This window comes from Sorex araneus, chromosome 1 (assembly GCF_027595985.1).
Source record: "Sorex araneus isolate mSorAra2 chromosome 1, mSorAra2.pri, whole genome shotgun sequence".
NCBI classification, from domain to species: domain Eukaryota; kingdom Metazoa; phylum Chordata; class Mammalia; order Eulipotyphla; family Soricidae; genus Sorex; species Sorex araneus.
Window position 1 is genome coordinate 132982688 of NC_073302.1, and position 25977 is coordinate 133008664.

Here is a 25977-nt window from a genome sequence, read left to right on the forward strand (position 1 = left end):
CCTTCCCATTCCAGTCATTGCATGACGTCCTAGAGGATGGCACTGAAGAGTTTTGGTGAAATGGCATCACCCTGCCGAACCCCTCTCTTTATGTCCATTATCAATTCCTTATGGAATGGTGAGATCCTGGTGGTGAATCGTAATAGAGCTCATGGAGGATCTTGATGCACTGAGTTTGAACACCCTGTTTGGCTAGGGGTTCGAGGACCGCTTTAGTTTCAACAGAATCAAAGGCCTTAAAGAAATCTATGAACATTAGACAGAGCGGCATCTTGAACTCTAGTGAAACTTCAATGAACTTGGTAAATGTGTGGATATGGTTGATTGTGCTAAATCCTTTTCAGAACCTGACTTGCTTGCATTGTTGTTCTTTGTCTAGAGTTCTACATATTCTATTCAGATGACTCGAGTGAACAACTTGTAGACGGCAGACAACAGGCAGATTGGGCGATAGTTGCCAATGTAATGGACATCTCCCTTCTTGTACAACAAAACAACAAAACGGTCCTGCTGGTTTTCCTCTGGGACGGAACCTTGCATTCAGACAGGTAGTGTGTGAGGGCCGAGCCAGTGTATTGTCGAATACTGCCGGCAGATTCTTCAGGTGTTCAGGTCTGACCTTGTCTGGACCGGGTGCTGTTTGTGACAACTAAATGGTGTGTCAAATTTTTGAAGGGAGGACACTGGCAACAACATAGCCATCCTGTGGAATTTGGTATGTGGGCAGGTGGACTGGCTGTTGAAGAGATCTGAGTAGAAGTCGTGAATAATAATCTCCATTGTGCTTCTGGAAGATGTGATAGATCCATCAGGACGTCAGAGGGCAGTCATCTTGGTCTTGCAGTTGGCCAGTCACTGCCATATTCCAGGCCACTTTCCAGACACTCGGCCAAACCTCACACATGAGTGAAGCCCCACAGAACCAGATCAAGCAGAATTTTGTACCTTGAACTCCAGGCTCAATAAGACCCGGGAATAAGATCCTCTATCTGCCTCCTCCAATCTCCAGCGCCCCAGGGATCAAACCCAGATCACCCACCCTACCCGTGCCAGATAAATATCTCATGGGCCGACCTCCACTACTTCTACTACCCAGCCACCACCATGCTCCAGACTGCTTTCTGGACCATAAGACACTTAACACCCATTTTCCATAATTTTTGCACCGTATTTGATGGGGTTGAAATATGGTTTGAACCATAGGAACACCTGTAAGGGCAATTGGAGGCCTCCCTAAAAGCCTCCATCCCTCCCTCTCAAAATGAAAATATTTTATGAAAATGGCATATTCTTACCTCTGCTTTCCATAGAGAATGCCAACCATTTAAATAAATAATGTTTATATGATATGGATGAATTTGCTTATTTCCCAATGGGTAATATTCAATATGTTTAGATATGTCGATCAGTTCTTAGGGATAAAATACATGTAGTTGTTCAGTCACAGTTTCCCAGAATAACACCCTGTTGCTATTTTAACATATTAATTATAAAGCATTTTATTTTCATTTTTTAGTTTTACTTTTTAAAAAAAATTTTAAATTTTATTGAATCACCGTGAGATAGTTACAAGCTTTCATATTTGGGTTACAGCTATGGGACAATCCCCCTGGCCCTTGTACCTTCTGTCCTTGGGTGTCAGCCTCATATGATGTTATTTTATACTACATGAATGAGTGCAGTCCTTCTTTGTCTGTCCCTCTCTTTCTGACTCATTTCACTTAGCATGATACGCTCCATGTTTATCCATTTATAAGCAAATTTCATGACTTCATCTCTCCTAACAGCTGCATAGTATTTCATTGTGTAGATGTACAAAAGTTTCTTTAGCCAGTCATCTGTTTTAGGGCACTTGGGTTATTTCCAGATTTTGGACATTGTGAACAGTGCTGCAATGAATATATAGGTACAGATGTCATTTCTACTGTGCTTTTTTGCATCCTCAGGATATATTCCCAGAAGTGGTATTGTGGGGTCATATGGAAACTCAATTTCTAGTTTTTGAAAGACTATCCATATTGTTTTCCAGAAAGGCTTAACCAGTTCAAATGGCCAAAAGACACATGAAAAAATGCTCCATCATCAGGGAGATGCAAATTAACTTTACTTTTTAATGAATCATTGTGAGATACAACTATAGACTTACAAACTTTCATGATCGAGTACCCATCACGATCACCAGTTCCCATTCTCCAGCACCAACGTTCCCAGTATTCCTCTCTGCTCCCTCCTTCTCCGTAACCCCTACCCCTTGCCTCTATGGCATTCAGATTCTCTTTTTACTTTCTCTCTTCTTTAGGGTGTTGTGGTCTGCAATGCAGGTATTAAGTGGCCGTCATATTCGGTCTATAGTCTACACTCAGTACATATCTTCCATCCTGAGTGGGATCCTTTACTTGGTGGTCCCTTCTCTATCTGAACTGCCTTTTCCCCCAGCATGTGAGGCTGGCTTCCACGCTGTGGAGCAATACTCCTGGTATAAAGATAGATCTCTACTATCTTTGTTGTTAGTCTCCCGTTTTGTTACTTTATATTTATATTCGAATGCTTCATATTCAAATGAGTGCAGTCTTCCTATGTCTGTCTCTTTCTGACTCATTTCACTTAGCATGATATTCTTCCTGTTAATCCCCTTATGTGCAAATTTCATGACTTCATCTTTTATTGAGCATTTTATTTTTGCATATTTTGAAACAAACCTGAAATTTTATCACTTTTTTTTTTGCTTTTTGGGTCACACCCAGTGATACACAGGGGTTACTCCTGGCTCTGCACTCAGGAATTACTCCTGGCAGTGCTCGGGGGACCATATGGGATGCTGGGAATCAAACCCGGGTTGTCCACGTGCAAGGCATATGCCCTACCCGCTGTGCTATCGCTCTAGCCTCATTTTATTGAGCGTTTTTATTTTTCTGCTTTTTGTGGGGGGGGTCACACTCAGCAATGCACAGGGATCACTCCTGGCTCATGCACTCAGAAATCACCCCTGGCGGTGCTCAGGGGACCATATGGGATGCTGGGATTTGAACCCGGGTCGGCCGCATGCAAGGCAAACGCCCTACCAGCTGTGCTATCACTCCAGCCCCAATTGAGCGTTTCAATCTAATATCTTTGTAACAAAATATTATACTATTCTCCATCTTTCCATGCTTCGAAATGTTGAGTGTTCCATACAATTTTAGTCTCTCTCTCTCTCTCTCTCTCTCTCTCTCTCTCTCTCTCTCTCTCTCTCTCTCTCTCTCTCTCTCTCTCCATGAGTTAGACCATTACAAAGATGTTCATGACTGGATTTCAGTCATATAATAATTCAACACCCATCCCTCCACCAGTGTACATTTCCCACCACCAATATCCCCTGTTCCTCTCTCACCTTACCCCTTCATCCACTCCTCCCCCTCCCCCTGCCCAAGCCTGCCTCTATGGCAAACAAGTCTATTTTAAACAGATGTTATACTATCAATCCATAGGATGCAAAAATGTTAGAGTATAAAATCATCATCTATATAAAGGGAAAAATGAGTTAGAGCTACATACAGTGTAGAGGATAAGTAAGAGTAAGCCCTCAAGTATAATTCATTGAAAAAAATAGTAGCAATTATTTCTTTACCATGAGACAAGAGACAAAGAGACTGTATATTTGTGTCTTTTTTTCCCCCCTCACACTGTGGATCAGGGCTGGAGCGATAGCACAGAGGTAGGGCGTTTGCCTTTCACAAGGCCGACCTGTGTTTGATTCCTCTGCCCCTCTCGAAGAGCCCGGCAAGCTACTGAGAGTATCTCGCCCGCATGGCAGAGCCTGGCAAGCTACCCGTGGTGTATTAGATATGCCCAAAACAGTAACAATAAGTCTCATAATGAGAACAAATCAATGAGCAACGGGATGACAGTGACAGGGACAGTGACTGTGGATCAACCTTAGGGCCTCACATATGCAGGTCAAGCACTGTGTCCTGAACCACATCTCTTACTCCAAAATATAGTTTTGAAAGAAATAGCTCTGGAGATTTAAGCAGTTGATGAATTTAAAATCTAGTCTTCCTGTAGGCCAATATATCCATCATATAATTTATTGAGTTTTTTTTCATGATTATAATTTGCAAATCATGGACTGACAAGTTCCAGATCATATGCACCACTACCTTAATTAAGATAGAAAACTGCAGAATTTCTAGCGCCTTTAATGTTTGACTTCAATTTTTTTATAACCTTAATTATTTTTTAATTAAAGAATTTTAGACTGGTCAGTTTTCAGATAGTCATAGCATAGTTTCAGTTATCTTCAATTCCTTATCTTCAAAATTCAGCATTTGAGGTTAGGTAAGACAGTTTAGAACTGTTTTCTTCTAAATTTATAGCCACAATTTTATGCTTGTATTCAGGGCACAATGTGTACACCATTGTTGCATCTTTTTCCAAGTTTATGCTGCTTAATTGACTGTAAAGAAATCCAACTTAAAAACTGATATTTCACCGGTATGTGAATGGAAGTTTTATATTCATTTATTGAAGATTCAGGTTAATTTAGTGTTTAAATTATCAATCTTTTATGTCAATTTAAAGTGTTTTAAAGCAGGTTTAAATGTAGATTTATCTGGGAGGAAGTTGTATTGTTAAGACTATGACCAAGTATATATTTCTAAAGAAATCTTCCAACTAGTTTCTTAACACTATCACTAACTGAACATAAAGACTGTAAAGTGAGAAACAGGAGAAATAAATACTTTATTCAGTATTCTAAAGTCTAAAGTCCAAGGGTGTTTCTATTTTTTCTAATGGGCTATAGTAAATATCACTTAGGAATCAAAGTTATTGGTATTAGAATACAAATGAAAGAACAATGGGATTGTGTGAAGAACACAGAATGTAAAAATTCTTTTAGAAAGTAACAAATCAAATCTCAGGTCTAGTATAACAGACAAATTATTTAATCTCTTCCACATCTCCCCCATTTCAGACTCTGTATAATCTTCATTTATGTTAGAATACATTGGTAACTCTGATTGAATAACAAACCTTACTGTTTTTAGGTAAGAAGTTTTTTCAGCTTGTATTTATTTTTTTTATGCCCTCATTAAAATGTGAATAGTTTTCTTTGGACAAAAACAGTGACAAAAACAAAATTGGAATATTGCATAAGGTATGATTCATCAGCATTACTTACTGTTCATATACCAATCAATGAGAATTGTCTAAAATTGTGGCTGCTCAATAGATAAGCTTAAAACCTACAAGCCCTCACACAGACCTGTATTTACACACAGATGCACCACCTCTCAAAGTAATTATTTTCTAACAAAGTATTGTTTATATGTTTCATGCAAATTGGTTTGAAGTGTTGCTTAGACAATCTTATTATATTTAGGTATAAAAACTTCCATCAGGAAATTGTACAAAAGAAAATGGACATACCAGCTGGGTAAATCTATCATATGTAGGGTGGGGGGGAGGCACTTTTAATTAGCTGAGTGAATGCAGTTTGCTGAACACAGAAAGCACAGCCTTAGTCATATTAAAATGTGCCTAATTTTCTGTGAAAAAGTCCCATCTGAACAGGCCTGACCACAGTCAATCATACTAAAAGCTACTGGTGCTTAATTTGATTTACCAATATAAAATGCAAATTAGGTTATTAAGTGGAGTGGCAGGCTGAGGAGGGCCCCTTTCAAACCATCAAGTTAAATGCAAGCAGACAGCAAACTGGCTGTGCAAAGAAAATTTTAGCATATTCGTTTGATTAGTGCTACAAAAATTTAATTAGGTTGGCTAATTACTTGACAAATTGCTCTACACGAGAGAAAAGGCAGAGGAGGTCCCCCCACATCCCTCTTTTCATTGCAAATATCCTGTGTGTATTTTAGCCCAAATGCTATCTGCCAATTTGCAAAAGCATTATTAAATGAATGGAAGATGGTCCCCAACAATAGCAAATCGTATAATGCATATAATTAGACAGGACCCACGCAACTGTATCCATATGACCATATTCTTTCTTAACTAAAAATATTTAACTCAATATTTGTATGTAGCTGCTGTCAAAACAGATTATTACAAAGCAGTCAGTTGTCCTTAAATAAAATATTATACATGATATGGAAAAAAAACCTTCATGAAATTATGACTACCCAGAGGAGTTTGTTAACTGTTCAATGAAGGTATGGTGACAAGCTGAGGTTTATCATCACAGAACAGACCAGTGGGTCAAATCATGGGTAAGGCTGTAGCTAAGATGGAGTGGAGAAAACTTCCCATGAAACCTTCAAAATGTAAACCTATGCATGTAATTTTTTACTTTTTTTTTTACTTTTTTGGGTGACACCCGGTGATGCACAGGGGTCACTCCTGGCTCTGCACTCAGAAATTACCCCTGGTGGTGCTCAGGGGACCATATGGGATGCTGGGAACCAAACCCGGGGTGGCTTCGGGCAAGGCAAACGCTCTACCCGCTATGCTATTGCTCGAGCCCCTATGTATGCCATTTTATTTCGGTTTTGGGACCACACGTGGTGGTGCTAATTTGGGGGGTTTGGCGTCACACCCATCGATACACAGGAGTTACCCCTGGTGCTGCACTCAGGAATTATCCCTGAAAGTTCTCTGGGGACCATATGGGATGCTGAGGATCAAACCCAGGTTGGCCGCAGGCGAGGCAAACACCTTACCCTCTGTACTCTAGCTCTTGCTGCTGGTGATCTTATTCCTGGTTCTTTGATCAGGAATCACTCCTGGTGACATGGGGTGCTGGGAATTGAACTGGGGTTGGGTAAGTAACACACAAGCACCCTACCTACTGGACTAATGCTCCTGCCTCCGTAAATTTATTAAACAATTACCAGTTAACATTTACTTGCATTTAATATTCTTTTTGTTCTAAATCTATTTGTATATTCTGTGAATTTCACCCAATTAGTCACTACATGGAGTGAGACATGAATTCAAATATTTATCTATGAAAACTCACAGAATGAAAGAAAATTTTGAGCCCATTCAGTATTAAGAGTTTTAGAGATTGTAAGATTTAGAAAGGTCTTGAACAAAGAATAGGATGAAATTTCCACAATTGAATGCAAAATATTCAATACAAAATGACTCTGTGGTTAAATCAAGTACCAAGAGATCAAGAATTGGATTTATCCCAATAGCCATAGGATTTTCAGATTAGTACCCATCTTTTTTCCCCCCAGATACTTTTTTGTTTTTTTATGATTTAATGAAGTGACAGTAAACCTTTTTTTACTCAACTGATTCTAGAAATAGATATTCATTTTGCTTGATCAAATAGAAAAAATAAATATCATATTTGAGGGCTGGAGAGAATACAGCAGACTCAGGGCACTTGCCTTATACACCGAACCTGGATTCAGTCTCATCCCACTGGAAGTGATTCCTGAGCAAAGAAAGAGTCAGGAGTAAGCCCTGATCCCACCAGATGTGGACCAGAAACAATAGCAAAAAATTATATTTTATAAATATAATGCTTAGCATTTTGTTATTCAATACTGTAACTTAGGAAACTGCAAACTATAAAAGTCTGGCTAAGCAATCATTTATGCAGAATATGCCTTAGTGTTGGTAATGTACACTCTCCAACTTAAATTCGGAGAACAAATATCATTAAATAAAACAATAAAAATGCATGACTGTATTTTTGGTAACATGAAATATTCAATGATTTTTTATCCTAATTTACCACTTTCATTTTGTGTATTTACAAACACACCAAGGAAAAACAATATAGATTATGTATAGTCTATGTAACTGTAGAGAATTTTAGGAATATAGAATAAAGTTATGGAAAAAAGGCTTCATTTCCTGAGTATGTATTTTATTTTAAATTGCTTAGTACATGTAAAAACCTTGACGGTGTCATTCTTATTGAGAACTATCATCTTTCTATGTAAAGGCATATATAAAATATAGTTAGAACTAATAAAATTCTGCAACAAAACAATAATTATATCTTAATATAAGAGAACTATACCAACTAGAAGATTTTTTTCCCTACAGTGTCTTTATTGTTAGTCTTTACTTCCTCTTCCTATAATTTGTATTACCTATAAAAATTGTGTGATACTTTAAAATAATTGACAGATATAATTTTATTAAAAGAATTAAAGTGTGATGCATTTTTTAAAAGTTTAAGTATGGTATAGTCTTGTTACTAACTACAAACATGTTGAAGTGCTCTGATTGTATAATATTGAAGTACCTTACTTATAGCTTACTAATTAGTGAAGAAATGATAATATTTAATCATAAATTTCATGTGATTCTGGGAGCAAATTGCATGCATGCTTTTATTGGTCAACTACAATCTGAGAATCAGTTGCTACAAGGCACAGAATTTGTTTTATCATCTAATTCTTCTAGAAAACTCCTGATATGTGTACTACTGTCCTCACCTTAAAGAAGGTACATTGAGGCTGAGATTGTTTAAAGTTTCCAGTATCAAAGATCTCATAACTAATTTGAGATTTGACCTGATGTCTAATTTTGTATATGTTCTCTTTCTATATTGTGGGTAGTTTAGACATTCATATTTTGGTGATTTTATCTATATGTACAGAGAAGATATATTATTGCTGTGTTTGTATGCAATTTGAGATTTCATAAAACCACTGTGATTTGCATATACAAAGCCCTTAGATTTCAGGAAGATACATGTACTATGATGAAAGGCTGATAGAAACCATTGGAAACACCATGTCCTCTACTATAGACAGCAAACAAAGCACAAAAAATGGGGATAAAGTATAGGATTGAATTAGAAATAGACAAGTTTTCATTCACATGACAGCATATGTCTTAGGAAGGAATGAACTAGTGTATGGATACTCTACGTTAAAACCAGGGCTGGATTTTCATTTTCATTTGATATACCTGTATTTTAAAGAGGAAACATTATTGCTGGTCTCAGATAAGGTGAGATTTTCTTCTAATTTTGATTTTTTTGGGTGAAATTTTATATAGCTTCTAAAGGTACTACATATCTATATTGCAAGGAGCCAGGAAGAAATTTGAATAAAATAATATTTGCTTCAAGTATGCTTCTATGTCTGGTAATATTTTCCAAATTCCTTGACTTTGTTTAAGAAAACACTCTGGCCTCCCCGCCGAGATGCGACCTCGGTGGCCACAAGTTTGTGCGGTCACTCTGATGCTGATTGACCACGATTATTCAGAGGCCAGCTAGACTACTTTTGGTAACAGCAGCTGCTCACAGAAATGTCTCTAGACTGTGAACTAAGCCATAGCCCCACACCGGCCAAGGAGGGGAAAGGTCTTTCTTTCTCGGCTTTTTTCCCCCTTTCAAGGGAAATGACATGGTGCCCGCCATTTTATAAGGACATTAAGGAGGTATGAACTTGGTGGCATGGGAAGAAAAAAAAAAGAGGTATGAACTTGCAACAGCGGGACTCGGGCTCGATCTCAGGACGGGGGCAATACTGGCATGCTCTCCGCTGAGATGCGACCCCGGTGGCCACACGTTTGTGCGGTCGCTCTGATGCTGATCAACCATGACTACTTTTAGTAGCAGCAGCTGCTTGCAGCAATGTCTCTACACTGTGAACTAAGCCATAGCCCCATGCTGCCCCAGGAAGGGAAATGATGCAATTCCTAACATAAATCTCCCTGGACTTAGTTACTAAAATACTAAAATACAGAACTCCCAAACAGACTTCTTATCTCTTCATTCTCAGCAATGGAAAACTAATTATCAAATGCTTCCTTGTTAGCAGGGCTGATTTTTTGGGGAAACTCCAACAATAGTTTTGTGTTGAAATATGGAATGTAATCAAGGTAAAGAGAAAATGAAGTGAAATTTATCAGCTACGCAGGTGGGGGTGGGAGGTGGGGGTGGGAGGTATACTGGGGTTTTTGGTGGTAGAATATGTGCACTGGTGAAGGGACAGGTGTTTGAACATTGTATAACTGAGACATAAGCCTGAAAGCTTTGTAACTTTCCACATGGTGATTTAATAAAATAAATTAATTAAAAAAATAAAACACTCTTTTCCGTGGACCTCTCATATTCTGGGGAGAGCTGTGCTGAATGTTAACTCCAGCATCTGTATTGTTCAGAGGATATTGTCTCTCCACTCTGGGAACTTTCCACATGCTACTTGCTGAGTTTTTTGCACTGATTCTTTTCTGCATTCACTAAGAAGTTAAACATATGATCTGTAGTTTCATGTTACCATATGCTATCATATATGCAGTCAGTAGTAATGATATATACATAAAGACTACCATGTAGCTACAGTCATAGGTGGCTCTATTTACTGAGTTGAGAAGAGGAAATGTGCAGCCTTTCCTGATTGTTAATAGCCTAAATTTGATCTTCCCAATAAACAAATTCATAAACAAAAAGAATAATTTTTACAGACAAAAGAAAAACTTAAGGCTTATAAAAATTATATATCAAGAACAAATTTAACTGGATAAATTAATTAAAGAAGTTATGCTGATAAAAAATAAATAATTATTGCAGTTCCAATTCAAAACCTCAAAGACAGAACTATTTTAATGTGGTTCTATAGAAATGACCTTCTATAAAGCCAACATATTAACAATACAAAAACAAACTGCCCTTTTGAAGATTTGAAGTAAACAACTAATGGAAATGCATGAGAACAATATTTTATAGAGAATGTCCTTTCTATTTTTTATCATTTATTTATAAAAGTGTTGAATTGTCCCTATGCCTGATAAGGAACTGGCTGATGATATGAAACTTTCTTATCATGAAACTTGCAGCCTAACGTTATGTCCTGTGAATATATTTTGGATACCTGAGAAAATAGGCACAATGTGCACAGTGATTGTTTTACTATCTTGATGCTGCTATTAATATCTTTGGAAGGGCAAAATTGTTGAATTTTGAGGCGAAGCCGTACTAGCCTTTTCTTTTTTTTTTTATATGTGAGAATTGCATTGGATGTCAAAGAGAAATGTAATTAACAAATAATTTCAATATGAAATGTATTAAAAATGATATAAGAAGATATTCAATCTATTTTGGCATTAAATTAACACATTAGCTTAACCTTTTTCTCTCTGCAGAGTTGACTAAAATTATTATAAATAGAAAGTTTAAAAATTCTAAGACAAGATACAAAACTTTGATGTCAATAGCATTTTCATAATGGAAAAATATAATTGCATGTAAGTTATTCTAAAAACTTCTTTAAATCATATTAACTTGTTAATTAATTTTATTCTAGGGATATTCTATATCTAATTATATGATTTTTTTCATCTTTAAGAGAATCAGGGAACATATATGATTAAAAATATACAAATTTATCATGATTAAAATCTTCAGGATTTCAATGAATATGGCATTGTGGTTTATTTGGTAGTTAAATTGTTTGGTCACACCTGGCTGTGCTCAGGACTTACTCCTACAGGTGCTTGGGGACCATATATAGCTTCAGGTCCCTTGAGAAAGAGTAAGAAGTGAAACCTTGAACTGATTTCGGTGAAATGCCAACTAGATGATTCTTATTTCTTCTAAATATTACCTCCTTTCTTTTCCTCTCTTACTACACAAATTTTTAAAAGTGAACACAGAGCAGATTAGGAAGGACATTTCATTAGACATTGAAATGAGTAGCTGACTTTATGTGGATAAGCATTGTCTTCTATAATCTAATGGTATAAAAATTTATCAAATAATATAGTTTAAGGCATCTCTGCCTTTAAATTTCAAAAGGACTCAAAGAAGCAAACACAAGTTCTTTCTCTCTGAAGGAAAAATTCCTTATTAGGGGCCGAATACTTTAGCAAAAAACTGAACAGATAAAACCAAAAACAACAAACAAAAAACAAGACAGTAAAAAGATCAAAAAGCCTTTAAAATCAGATCCAGTAGGAAAGAACTTGGATATAGATAGAGCTATTAAGTATAAATTTTATATGATAACCAAATTTTAATAATTTTTAATCAAAAAAGTAATGAAAACAAAATTTTCCCGCCAGCAACAAAACACTAAGCTCGGTTTTGTGTTTTGAAGAATAGTACAGCAGGATCTTAGACATTTAAAAAATGAAATAATACAAACTAAAAGCATAGTGATGCATTTAATAGTAGATTTGATAGAGCAAGAATATATAGTGGAAAGCATGGAAAATGCAGCACTGAAAAGTAATGGTGGAAAATAAGAAAGAGAGATGAAGAAAGACTAGGGTAGTCTGTCTAACATGTAACCAGTATTCCAGATAAAAGAAAGAGAATGTGAGAGTACTACACTGGGAGATAATAAATCTAAATTATATATCTTAACTTTCCCCAAATCCAAAGCAAAAATTATGAAAAGCAAACTACAGTTACATCAAAGACATTCTGAATACTATACAGAGACAAATATGTGTTGAAATCTGTCAGACAAGACAAATTACTTCAAAGAAAGAAGAATTAAATAGACATCTGATTTCACCACCTTGAATTTAAAATAAATACAAATCTCAAATTCCACAATAAGCAAGACTACCTCCTAAGGATGAAAGTGAAGTAAAATTTGGTGGCCAATTTACTAAGCTGAAGGAAATTCTAAAAGAGATACTTTAGGTATAAGACACAAAAAATAGAGATAAAGGTAAGGTAAAGAAAAATTCTCATGAAAGGATTGTAAAGCTGTATTAACCTGAATAAAATTGACTACATAAATCTCTATTGAGGTGTTAAAGTAAAATTCTCTATTGAACAATAAAAGAAGTATTGAAAGGGAAAGTTGTGAAATTGTACCATGACCATGAATTATGATTGATAAAATATTTACTAGCAGGTTAGAAACATAATGTTTTTAAGAGTAAAGTCATCAGATTTTAGAAACTACTAATTTGGAAACATAGTTTCAAATCAATATCAATCTCATGATAACAAAGGGTTTTTTCTTAAAATGTCATGGACAAACTTAATTTAGAGGTTTTTTTTTGTTTTTTTTTTTTTTTGGTTTTTGCTTTTTGGTTCATACCAGCGATGCTTCAGGGGTTACTCCTGGCTCTGCACTCAGGAATTACTCCTGGTGGTACTTGAGGAACCATATGGGATGTCAGGGATTGAACCCAGGTTGGCCGCATGAAAGGCAAATGCCCTAACCGCTGTGCTATTGCTCCAGCTCCAATTTAGAACTTTTTATGAGAAGTAGCAATAGATTAAAATATTTTAAATTAAAGGATAATATTTGAAAATATGTTATAAAGAAAACTAGTACTTTTAGTTTGTTTATTTTGTTTAATTTTGGTCACCTGGTCATACTTAGAGCTTTGATTATAAATCTGTACTCAGGAAATACTCCTGGCAGTGGGCAAGGGGTCATGCAGAGTGCTGGGGTCAGCCAGGTACAAACAAGTGCCTTACCTTCTGTGCTATCTCTTTGGCCCAAGAAAATAGGATTTTCAATATATAAAGACAAATACACATTGGATCATATATTTATGGGTCACACCAGGGGTTACTCCTGGCTCATGCACTCAGGAATTACTCCTGGCAGTGCTTGGAGGACCGTATGGGAGACTGGGAATTGAACTCAGGTCAGCTACGTGCAAGGCCTTACCCACTGTGCATCGCTCCAGCCCCAGATCATATTTTATAAAACACAATTTAACAGGGTAAATGTTAAATATATGAGCACTTAAATATATAAACATTTAAAGTGAAAAAAGGAAAACTGGAATATATCAATCTCAGTAAGTGAAAATTCAAACTGCAATGAAATACAAATTGTCCCTATTAACAAAGAAATAATTACCAGAATGTACTAAGTACTGATGATGATGTACTATAAAATTATCCTAGTAAAACTTTTTGGATAAATGATTGAGAATACATAGCAAATTTACTGACTATAAATCCTAGATAAACTCTTGCCACTGTGCACCAAAAGACATACATTAGAATATTCATGGCAACATTGTTCATTAAGGTCCCACTCTGGAAAAATCTGAATATTAACAAAAAATGGGACTATATAATTTGTCAAGTATTCATAGGAATGAACAGTATGCAATACGTGTTAAATATGAACATGAAGGAATTGAGCTATGTATAGCAACCTGGTAAGTTCTACAAACATGTTGTGTGAAAGAAACAAAGTACAAATGAGTGTATTATGATACTATATGATATTACTTATACACTTACATATAGCTCAAGTCCAGAAAAAGGATGCTTCTGGATCACAGAGAACATTGTATCAACTTGCTTAATTTTTAAGAGTTCCCTCAATGGATTGACAACCATTGGTTACTGAAAAGTAACTGGTTCATCAATGTTTAAAGAAATAAAGAATAAAAGAAAAATTTTATAAAATGAAGCTTTGGGTTACGTTTTCTTCTGGAACAATTGTTGATCAATTACCAGCACATCCTTGGGCTTTTAAAATAGCAAACTTGGTCTATTTCTGTACTGTACAGCAGTTAAATAGACTTTTACTTTTGTTCTATACTTTAAAAACATGTACATTTTAATGTTCTCCTATACATGCATATATATTCTATGAAGCAATTTTAATAAACCTTATACCTTATTCTGTCAGATCCTATATATAAATGTTTATATCTGGAATATAGTTCATTAATAAGAACGGAAATTAGATCTAACCAGGAGGTTTTTGAAATTGGTTAGTTGTCAAACTTAATTCAGATTATTGAATCAAAATCCATGTTGTTTTCTATAGTGGAAGCTGCTTAACATGTTTTATGATGTGTATACATTTCCTTAGTTATCTCTGCAATATCCTACCCAAGAATCTCACAGTATAGGTTAATGGCATGGATTGACTTTTGTTGCGCTGTAAGATAAAAGGAAATAAAATTATTTTGCCATTCACTTGGAGTTGATTCCAAAAATGATTCAAAGACTATTGAGTTTCTTAAATTTAATACAAAATAAGCCAATAGCATTATAATATACAAAAATATGGGGATATATATATATTCATAACATACAATAATTGGATCTTATTTGCTTAATGACTTTTAAAACAATTTAGAGGAAAAAATTCTGAGTCAGAAACAGTTGATTGCTATTACTTTTAGGTCTCACATGATACATTAGAATAAAATATAACATACATAAAAAATCACTTTGTGCCACTTATAATTTCAACTTTTGTTCCCTGCCAAATCATACATTATATTGAGGTACTTGGATTTTTCTTCCATGTTTTCTTAACTGAATAGATACTTTCACCAAAACAGTGCCTTTTGAGTATTACAGAATTATGTTTAGCAACAAAATAAAAATAAGACTACTAATTAAAAACTTGGCATTTAATACCACTGGTTGTGACACAATGCGATTTACAACTTTGTAATTCCTCTTTATGGAATACAATCTTTCTTTGCTTTCTTCTAAAGAAATATCATGCCATATTAAACAGAGTTCTGATACTGTCACGCTCTTCTCATATTACAGAAAGCACTAATCCTTAGGCCATTCATTTGACTCCCTATTTCCAAAGTAATCCTTGCTAGCCCTTTAGAGGATGCAGCAATCAACCTATTGTACAAACTGATCATAGTTTTATGCCAACTAAAATATTTTAATTCCAGAGGTTTAATAACAGGAATTGTTTTCATCCAAATATGCCAACTATATGCTTACAAATGTTCGTACTCTTTATATACTCTCTACATAGGTACTGGTAGCAGTTAACAATAGGAATTATATGGGGGATTTTAGAAAATTGGGTGGAAGTGATAGGTTGAGAAATAAGAAACATTAAAGAGAGAAAAATAGAACTACTAGATAAACTTGCTATTATTCATTGATGTTTTGTTTACCCAAATGACACATATATCAAAATTAAGTGTATGCTACCTATAGTCTTTTGACCCAATAAAAAAAATGTGTGCAAGTGAAAGAACCCAGTCCCTTTATTAAGGATTATGTTAAATCTTTTTGGGAAAACAAGTCAATGTGAATTTAAAGAGGTAGAAAGAACAAACTTCCCTAAAAATTGTAATTTAAGAATGTTTGAATGATTATATTCATTAATGCAAATATTTCTTCTGCAAAAATATACTTAGAATATGATAACCTATGATTTTGAGGCAAATATACTTAGAAGATGATAACCTATGGTTTTGAGGCAAAGAACTATGAGTTAGTAAAAATAAAAGACTAACAGGAAAATAAGTTGTATTATACAGAACATTAATCTTTAGAAGATGTTAAGAGAGTAAAAATATAATTCTATATTAAAATATGGGCAAAATAAGCTTTATTAATTTTTTAATGAGTTCTACTTATCCCAATTTTAAAGGATTCTCAGAATGCCTGTATTTTATGGTGACATTGTGCTAAGATATCTCTTTATCTCTCTCTTTGTCCTTCCAATTCTCTTTATCTACCCATCTCTCTCTCTCTGTCTTCCTCCTTTGTATACAAAATTCAATACATTGAATATATTTATATTTGAATTGTTAAGGAAAGCAGTATAAAGATTAAAAACCCTAAAATCACAGCATTATAACTCTGCATGTTTGGGAAGTCAAAGATACTAAAAAAAGAGAGCTAGAGTGTTGATTCTAGGCCAGAAGAGGAAAGGGCTAGTCACCTCTGAATGTACTAGAGAGACAAGCAGAAATATCCTGTACTAACTAATGCTCATGGATTTAGAATGAGAATGTCAACACTAATCTACAAGGGAGGACTTTCAACCAAATAGTAACAAGGAGAGAAGATTGTAAATGGTGGAGTAGATACTGTTAGAAAAAGGCATAGAATGTTAGCACTTCAGTGTTCTCAAAGTGCAAAAAGGAGGGTTATGGGGAACCCAACCATGAACAACTTTATAACTGTGTACCACATGGCAATTCAATTAAGAGAGATCTAGAGTGTGTGTGTGTGTGGTGTGTGTGTGTGTGTGTGTGTGTGTGAGAGAGAGAGAGAGAGAAAGAAAGAGAGAGAGAATATCATGGGCATTGTGAAATTATTATAAGTGTGCGAGACTACTCAGTGCAGTAAGGGTATGAAGAAAGAAAGAAATTAATGGAGGTTAAAGCTCAAAATAGAGCAAAGGAAGAAAAGCCACAAATACAAAAATAAAGGGAAAGTGGGGAACGGATTCTGAACTGCCCTGAGATAGTTTAATGTTCTTGTGTGCATTTATTTCATGGGAGTAAATAAATGTTAATGTCTTCTCACTGATATTGGCCATGATTCTAATTTTAAACTTTTTGTTTTCAGAACTCAGCATTTGTTTTAAAAGTGATTATAGCTTCACTTTTATTGAAGCTATATTTAAAATGAGGTTCAAAAGAAAATTGATTTGGTACAGTCAAAAATACAGAAGGATATTTTGATTTGCCTTTATAGAGAGTCAAACTCCTGGACTTTGCTTTGTTTTTGTTCTACATCTACTGCTCTAGGACCCACAAAGATTGCAGGGGAGCAAACTTGAGTCAGCTGCCTGCAGGACATGCACCCTACCCACTGTACTGTCTGTGCTCCCTAAACTCCTGTCCTTTGTATACTCACCTTTCTGTCACTTTATAATTCTGTAGTAGGAAAGAATTTCACTTGGTATTTCACATTTTAAAATTGTTATCAATAATATTTTTAAATAGAGAAGGAAACAAAACCTACACTACAAAACCCTTATATGAATATAAATTTATTTGTAATGAATCTATTTATATTAAAACCTCTTAAACACCTTATCTCTTGGGATTTGAGTTTTCTGAAACAATTTTCCATGCATATGTTTAGATAATTGTCAAAAAATGATATTTTAAGTATTTTGATGGAATGATGGACATTATTGTTGGCAATAATGAATACTTTATAAAGTATCGCTGCAGCAACCACTAATTAGCTTCATCATAGCCCACAGTTAATTCCTGAGAATAACTTATGTAAATTATGAAACTCTAGTCAGTTTCTGAATTTTCTGACAATGAGGTTTTGAGAGTAATAAGTGTGGCAAATTTCTGACAGCAGGTACATGCCTTTGTTGCATTTTGAGAAAGGAATAATCCAAATACTAGAATTTATTTAGTCTGTAAGGTTTTTCCTTTTCCAAAAGCTTTGAAAGTATAAACTGAGAAAAGCAAGCTGAAATGAGTTTCAGGTTTGATTTGCATCTTAAGAACAAAGAAACAAATGAAAATATGACTATTGTCTTTATCTTCATGGTTATTGTGTGCAGTATCCTTCTATAATCTGTTCTTGTAATGAGACTTAATAGCTGCCTTTGAGATATTAATGGAAATTGTCACAGACAAGGGAGATATTACTGCATCTAATGAACTAAAGTAAGACTAAAAGGAAAGAAAAAGGAACAATAAGTAAAATCTGCACAAATAAAAAAGAATTTAACAAGTTTCTAAAATTTAACCCTAGATATGTCTGTGATAGAAAATCTAATAATAGAAATGATTTTCTAAGGTAGCAATTTTAAATACAAGTTAGTTTCTTTTTTAATAATTTCAGATTTATATAGTTTTAGAAAATTTCCGACTTCAATTTCATACAATATCCTAAAGAAATTTCATATGGCTAAGAGGGCAAATAAAAATTTATTTTTATTTGGAAGCAAACTAAAGGACATAGTACAAGAATAACTGTCAATCATCTAATTAAACTGAAAGTGAAAAATAAAAGAAACAGTCATTTCCATTTAATATACTTGTACATTGAATAAACATTAATTTGGAAAACTTCAAGGTTAAGTCAGCTTTTAAATATTGATTACAAAATTGAGTCAGCCCTTTGAAAGAAACTTTTAAAAACAGTTGATATTTAGAAGTTACAATTTTCTATATGTACACTTCTTTTTTTTTAAAGCACTGAATGGTGAGTTGTGCCATTTAAGAGTAATGTGTTGGCATCTAATTAAGTGAAGGGTGCACTATTGAACTGTCAGGTAAAGAATTATGAGGTTAGTACATAAGTTCTGATGGCAACCAGGCTTCTTTTTCTCTCCCAGGGCATTCCCCAAGGAAGAAATTGTAAATAATGCCATCCAAACTTCCTAAGAACAAGATGCATGCCAGGTTTCTGCCAGGATAGCAGTTGATGCCTAATTGAGCCCAGAATTGTTAAAACGTCTCCTTTATATAGTTCTGAATAATGTAGAGCTAATGAACAGATTTCATTTAAGATCTGAAACATTAGCTCCCTATCTAAGATTCTTTTATAGTTTGGCTTTTTCCCCAAAGCTAAAACATAGAGACTGTTTTTAATATGACCCCTGTCTACATAGATACTAAATTTTCATTAAAATTTATATGTAAATTATTCACAGCACATAGACAACTATTCGAATACAACTGACTGGTGAATTGATTGATCTTAAAAAAACTGCATTCCATTTTAATCATATATTTTGGTTCAGGAGTGAAAAAAAACCTGATTTCTTGTCCATTTCTGTCTTCTTTTTTCCTCTGATTTTCAGACATGTAGAACATTCCCGAAATTTTTAGACAGTTAATGCTTATCCCATGCTTAAGAAGAAATACTTATTTTTTCCCTTCAACTGTGGATATTACAAACAGAGATTAGTGGCCTCTCACTTCAGAGCTGTCAGTGTTGAAGTGGTGTGAGCTATTAACATTCTATTGTAAGTGGTCAGAAGCTTCCTTTGGCATTCCTGTCAAAGGCCACTAAACCCTCCAGTTTGTGCTGTTTTCACTATGATAATCCATCCCTGTCCTTTCAGATTGGTCGGTGCCATTCAATATGCCAATATCCTGTGCAACTGTTGAATCTCTTCTGCTTAGAAAAGAAATGAAAGGTAAGTCTTAAACAAGGCTCTATTCACATTGGTGCTCTGATCTGGCTTCCACAGAAATATATTATTCTATGAAAAAAAATGCAACAAATACCTTTTGAATTACTTTCAAATAGTCAAATGAGACTAATTATGTTGTTTAGGTGTTTGAACAGCTCTCAGAATTATCAGGTGATTATTCATGTAATTATTAAGACAGTTATAGAGAGAATTAATATCTGTTCAAAGGCTTAGAAACCACCTACTTTCTGGTTCTCTGCCCCCTCACAATATAGATTTTATAGTAGTACTAACCTGGCACTTGTTGATTGAAAGAATAAAAAAAAATGCATCTGAAAGACAACTACCCATGTGTTGTTGGTCTTATTGTTCTGTTAATTTATGAGATATGTAGTCTCTCAAAAATATTATAAATTTTATAACTATATCTTGGCTAGGAATACAAACAAACAACAAATTTTCATATTTAAAATCTAATATACATCTTTTAAGATAATTGATTTATCTCTTCTTACAATGAATCTTGTGCATTTATGATTGACACTATGTTAGACATTTGTGTTAGGACAGAATACATGAGGCAAAATGTCCTACTGTGTATGTTTTGCATTGCAGATGAGACAGAACATAAATATAGTGTATCATATGGGAATAAGATAAGAACTGTCTAATATAAGATAAAAACTGTCTAACATAGACACCGTATTGATAGTAGTGAATACCAAAACTTATAAACCTAAAGAGTTAACATTGAGAACTTCTAATTAGCATTCACCTGTATTCCCTTAAATCCTACATTACAGTGACACAAATAATTGCTTAGCTATGAGAAACTCAAATTTGGTGCTTTTACTTTATATTCATGATTTTTTATTTGCTACTTGAGTTTGATCCAAAGCTTCTAATTCTATATATTGCTGGAATAATCATTTGAGTTAGCAAATGGAATTCTAAAATCTTGTGAAGTTTTCTGGAAAAAAGGTAAGCAGCTACCTAGGTTTTATTTAGCAGTGGCTCTCTTTTGAGTCTCATTAATACTTAAATCACCCTCAAATCTGGAAATGTAGGATTTGTTACAACTTTCACAAGGAGATTTAGAAATAAACACAAAGATAAAAAGAATATGCATTTTTATTTTTTTAAACCATTCTTCTAAATATTAGAATTCTAAAATTCAAACTTTCTGTTTGGGAATGCCTTCACTGAAAGTCAGATAAAATAGATTTAATTTTAAAGTTAGTTTGTTATGGCCACAAAAGGCTGTTTTTGTGGACTCTGAGGAGCCAGGCTAAATGAGTCTCAGTAAAGGACAGCTATGCTTTTATTAAATGATGCCCATGGTGAATGTCAGACAACCTATCTAGAGGTAGATAAACCTCAATCTTCCTCTCGGATTCATTGAGAGATATATGAATACACAGGGCAATAATATAGTCCTACAAATATAACACAAAGAAATAGCTCAGACATTTAGGATCTGGTCAATGTTTTTTAAAAAATTTATTAATTTCTTTGATAGATTTCATGCTGCTCCCCAAACTCCTGTCTAGGTTGTAAATGACTTTCTTTTGAGAAAAAATCTTCTACTGGTCACTATATACATTTTTGTGTACAAATATTCGCCTTTAGAAAATATTGTACATTTAAATATTTTTATTCAGAAGAAGTAAAATTTCTCATTTCACTTTTGATGTGGATCAATTTTAAACCTGCATTTCTTCATGTTAAAATTTCGAATTTTTATTTCATATTTTCAGCCTTTTCTACTTATTATTGAAAATGTTAATTTTGTTAATTAAATGAAGTTTTTAATCTGACACACATGTTTCTTCCTTTCCAACTTCAAAGTAAATAAGTATATAAAATAAATTCATTCCACGCCCTCCGCCCAGATAAGATCCAGAGATGCCGCACACGAAATGGACCCTCTACTCCTAAAGACTATGATCCGAGAGGTCTTCTAACCCATTTTGGCACCCAGAGCGGCTTCTTACAGAAATGCATCTAGACTGTGTGCTGTGCTACAACCCCGTGCTGCCCCGGGGAGGGATTTTCCCTCCCCACCCTGTTTTTCTGCTCAAAAATGGCGGCGGTGGCGGCAATATCCACATGGCAAGAGCCACCTCCTAAGACTCCCAACCCAGGTATGAGTTTTGCAGTGATGTTGCTCGTAGGCAATCATGGGAGGAGGGGTGTTACCAGCACACCTTCTGCCCAGATAAGATCTGGAGCTGCTGAGCACGAAAACGGACCCATTGCTCCTGGAGACTATGATCCGAAAGGTCTTCTAACCCATTTTGGCACCCAGAGCGGCTTCTTACAAAAATGTATCTAGACAGTGAACTTGGCTAAAATATCAGAAATCGAAAACCAGTGGCCGCAGGAGCTCACAGAATCTTCATTCTCAGCAATGAAAAGAAATTATTAAATGATGCCTTTTCAGCAGGCCTGATTGTTGGGGGAAAATTCCAGACAATAAAAGCGAGTTCTCTATTGAAATATTGAATGTATTCAAAGAATAGAGAGAATAAAGTGAAGATCATTAGCTACTTAGGTGGGGGGCAGGTGGGAGGGGGGTATATTGGGGTTCTTGATGGTGGAACATGTGCACTGGTGAAGGGATGGGGGTTTAATCATTATATGACTGAGACTTAAACCTGAAAGCTTTGTATTTTTTTCATGGTGATTCAATAAAATAAAAATTAAAAAAATAAAAAATAAACAAATTCATTCTTTTCTCCATAGTAACTATATTAATCATACAACAACAAAAAGGTAAAGAATCTGGAACTAAAATTTTGACAACCATAGTTATAGTAAAGTCAAACGTCTCTGTTCTTTTCTACTTATAGTTATTTTTCAATATTCAAGAACTTATAAATAGACTCATATAAAATACATTTTATTACATAACATATGAAAGATTAGATATCTTTTTTTACTTGGAATATATAAAATATTTTAATGTAAAAATTTAGTATTGATATCCTAAAAAGCCAATATATTTGTTTATTCCTGAATTCAGCATAATATTTGAGAATGAATTTTAATCTGGAATGTGGACCAATCTGATGCATTATGAAGAGGTCCCTACCCAATTTGAAAGACCTGCAGTGAAATAAATAATAAAGATATAATGGAATTGTTGAACAGTATGAATATGTACTGCATAGTACATAAACATTATGTTTAATGAGGTGATGTTATTTTGTGGATCACAGTTTTGACAGGGGAGGAAATAGTCGAACTGTGCTTAGAAGATAACTTGAAGTTCATCAATAGGAAGTTGAGTGAGAATGGCAGACATTGCAGACAAAGGAAAAAATCAGCTCCTAGGGGAGTGAGTGTGACATGTTCAGGAGCATTGAGTATATTGTGATTGGAAACAAGAGTCTCACTTTAGAGGGCTTAGACTGGATCATCAAGAGTCTGCATTAATGTATTCACTCTAAAAACCAAGATGGATTCTCTAGCATTGCATTCTTCATTATGATTGTTATGTTCCCTCTAAAAGTTTATCAAAGCATTAAACAACTCTTCCAGATGTTCTCCATTTTCAAACCGGAAAGATGAACTTATAGCTATTCGAATCAAAGGATAGGATAAGCCAAGACATTTATGTTGGCTGCCATAAACATTAGAATTAAATGTAACATGTTCCTTGTTCTCTTGCATTCTTGCTTTATGATGATATTGAATAGGATTTAAGCAATCATCTTGATGAACTAACTCAAATTGGCAAAATCTATGCAATCAACTTGAGAAAAGCATATAAGGTTTTTCTAAGGGATTCAGATAATAAGGGCTATTTTTCAAGTTCTAGAGGGTATAAATGATAACAAATATGTCATGCATCTAAGAGTGTTAATATACTAAAATGAAATAGAAAAATAAACAAGTTTAAAATACTAATGTGAATGAAAAGAAAGGAACAATCATTGAGGCTGTTTAAGTAACAATAGATGGAGTTTCCAGGCTATGGAAATAGAACAAAACATCAAACAAAACCCCAACTTTTTGGAGGTTCAATTCAGATCAGTGAATAGTTAGGTTAATGTATCTCTTTAGTGGAAAGACTCAAAGCAAAAGGTAGGAATTTCTATGGTATTTACAGGAGTTTGAATTTCTTAGTTTCAGGTAGGAAGTAAATAAGTTGGCTTAGCAGGAACCAGTCAGAGCAGAGGGGCCCTCACATCTGTTTGTTGGAGTTGGACACTAGTAATTCAAGTATCAGAGATGTTTAATGGTTTTTAGTGTCTGGAGCAATATTTATGTTTATTTTAAATTGTTACCTAGCTGTAGTTTGCTGCTGTTCTGTGTGAAGATTCCAAGTTGCAAGACTGCATACTCACCTGCAGACTAAGCAGGTGATCCATGAACTGTGTTTAATCAATGAAGGAAGAAACAAACATTTTAGTGGTTATCGACAAAAGAAACAAGCTTGACTTATGACATTGTGCTGGTGGGAAGCAAAGAAAAAAAGAAAGAATATAAACATAGGAAATTTCCATAGACTAAGATAAATAAAACTTGACAACTGGTTTTAGACAGAGAACGAAAAACCAAAATTTCTTATCCAGGGGAAAGAAAATATTTTGGTTATGTTCTTAAAAAAATAGTTCTTGTGTAGCAAATATTCTTGCTTCTTAAAGAGCTTATACTCATTGCTTTTATACATTCAATATAATTAGGACCACAAACACATCATTGCTTCTGACTTATTTTGTGTAACCTGTATATAGATAGTGGGGTTTCTTTGAAAATGAATCGCACATCATATGTCTTTAAGCTCCTATAAGCAGTGTACAACACAAGATACCTACTGTCATTGATTTAGCAATTTAAGTCAAAATTTCAAATAATATATTTAAAAAATGTATTATCGTTACTGTTGCCCGCTCGAGCAAATCGATGAACAACGGGACGTCAGTGCTAACAGTGCTAAATTATTGTTGTAGAAGAGCTTCCCTAAAATGAAATCCATCTAATGCACTGGGACTGACTAGCTCCTAAGTGTTTGGGTTCTTGAGTGCTGTATGTAAAATAAGCACACGAAACTCCTAGCTGGTCCAGTTCCTTGAAGTTCACGTAGGTTCTATTCCATCAGGGCCTGCCTTCCAGGGTCCTTTGGTCTGTCACTGGGATGCTCTGTGGTCTATTATTACTGATTGGGCTGCCCTTTGTGCCGCTGGCTTTCTTTTGTTCACTATGTGCGCATGGGCGGAAACTGCTGTTTCTCTTCCTTCTGCCAGAAACAGGTGAAGAGTTAAAGAGGCAGTTATCAGTTTGGCAGAGCGCAGGTCAAAGATGAAGTCACCTGATCTAGACATCTTTTAAGTGTTCTTTATCCCCAACCTTTAGTCATTTCCATTTTCTTTCTGGCTGGTTATACCTCATTCATGCAAAATAGAAAACCTTCAGTTGCAGACTGAGAGATAGTATAAAGATAAGGTGCTTGTCTTGGGTGTGGCTGACCTAGAGTCAATCCCAGACATCATATCTGATCCCCTGAGCACCACCATAAAGAGTAAGCCCCTACTCTGGGCTCAGGGATCACTATTTCAGGTGTGACGCAAAGCACCCCAAATAAAAATACAAAATAAATAAAATAACCAATTGCATTGACTAGGTTACTTGAATTTCCTCCTTTCTCCTTTTTATTTCTGTGGAAACACATCCAAGAGAAACATGAAATAATTAAAATTTTTTTAGAATTGCTTTCTCTTGGTGCTTTGATACCTCAGCCTCATTGCTTAATGCTTTAGGTAACTTATTTTTCCAGTAAGCTGTGACCTACAGGAATGAGTTCCCTTATTCTAATGCCCGCCAGAAGAACGCAGTTCAGTCCTTCCTATTATTATGGTTTATGCTCTCTAGCTTTTTATTGTGACTTGACTCTTGACTCTTTCTCTTCTAGGCTCTCAATCTTATTTCAAAATATATTTATTAATAGGCTAGCAATGTATTTATAAAGGCTATGTTCATTTGTTTAAGTCAAAGTGATAATTTGGGAATGGGTGATAATTTTAAAGGAATTGTTTGCTTCTTTAATAGACTGAGGAAAAATTATAACCTAAGAAAAATGGTGCTACATGTTCTTATATGGTAAAAGGGCACACACTTTTAATGTTAGGAAATCTGAATTATGTTATCAATGTGCATTATGTAAAGGACTTTGTGTATTCTGATAACAAATTTTTCAAGGTGGTAAAATGGAATCAAATTTACATCTATAAAT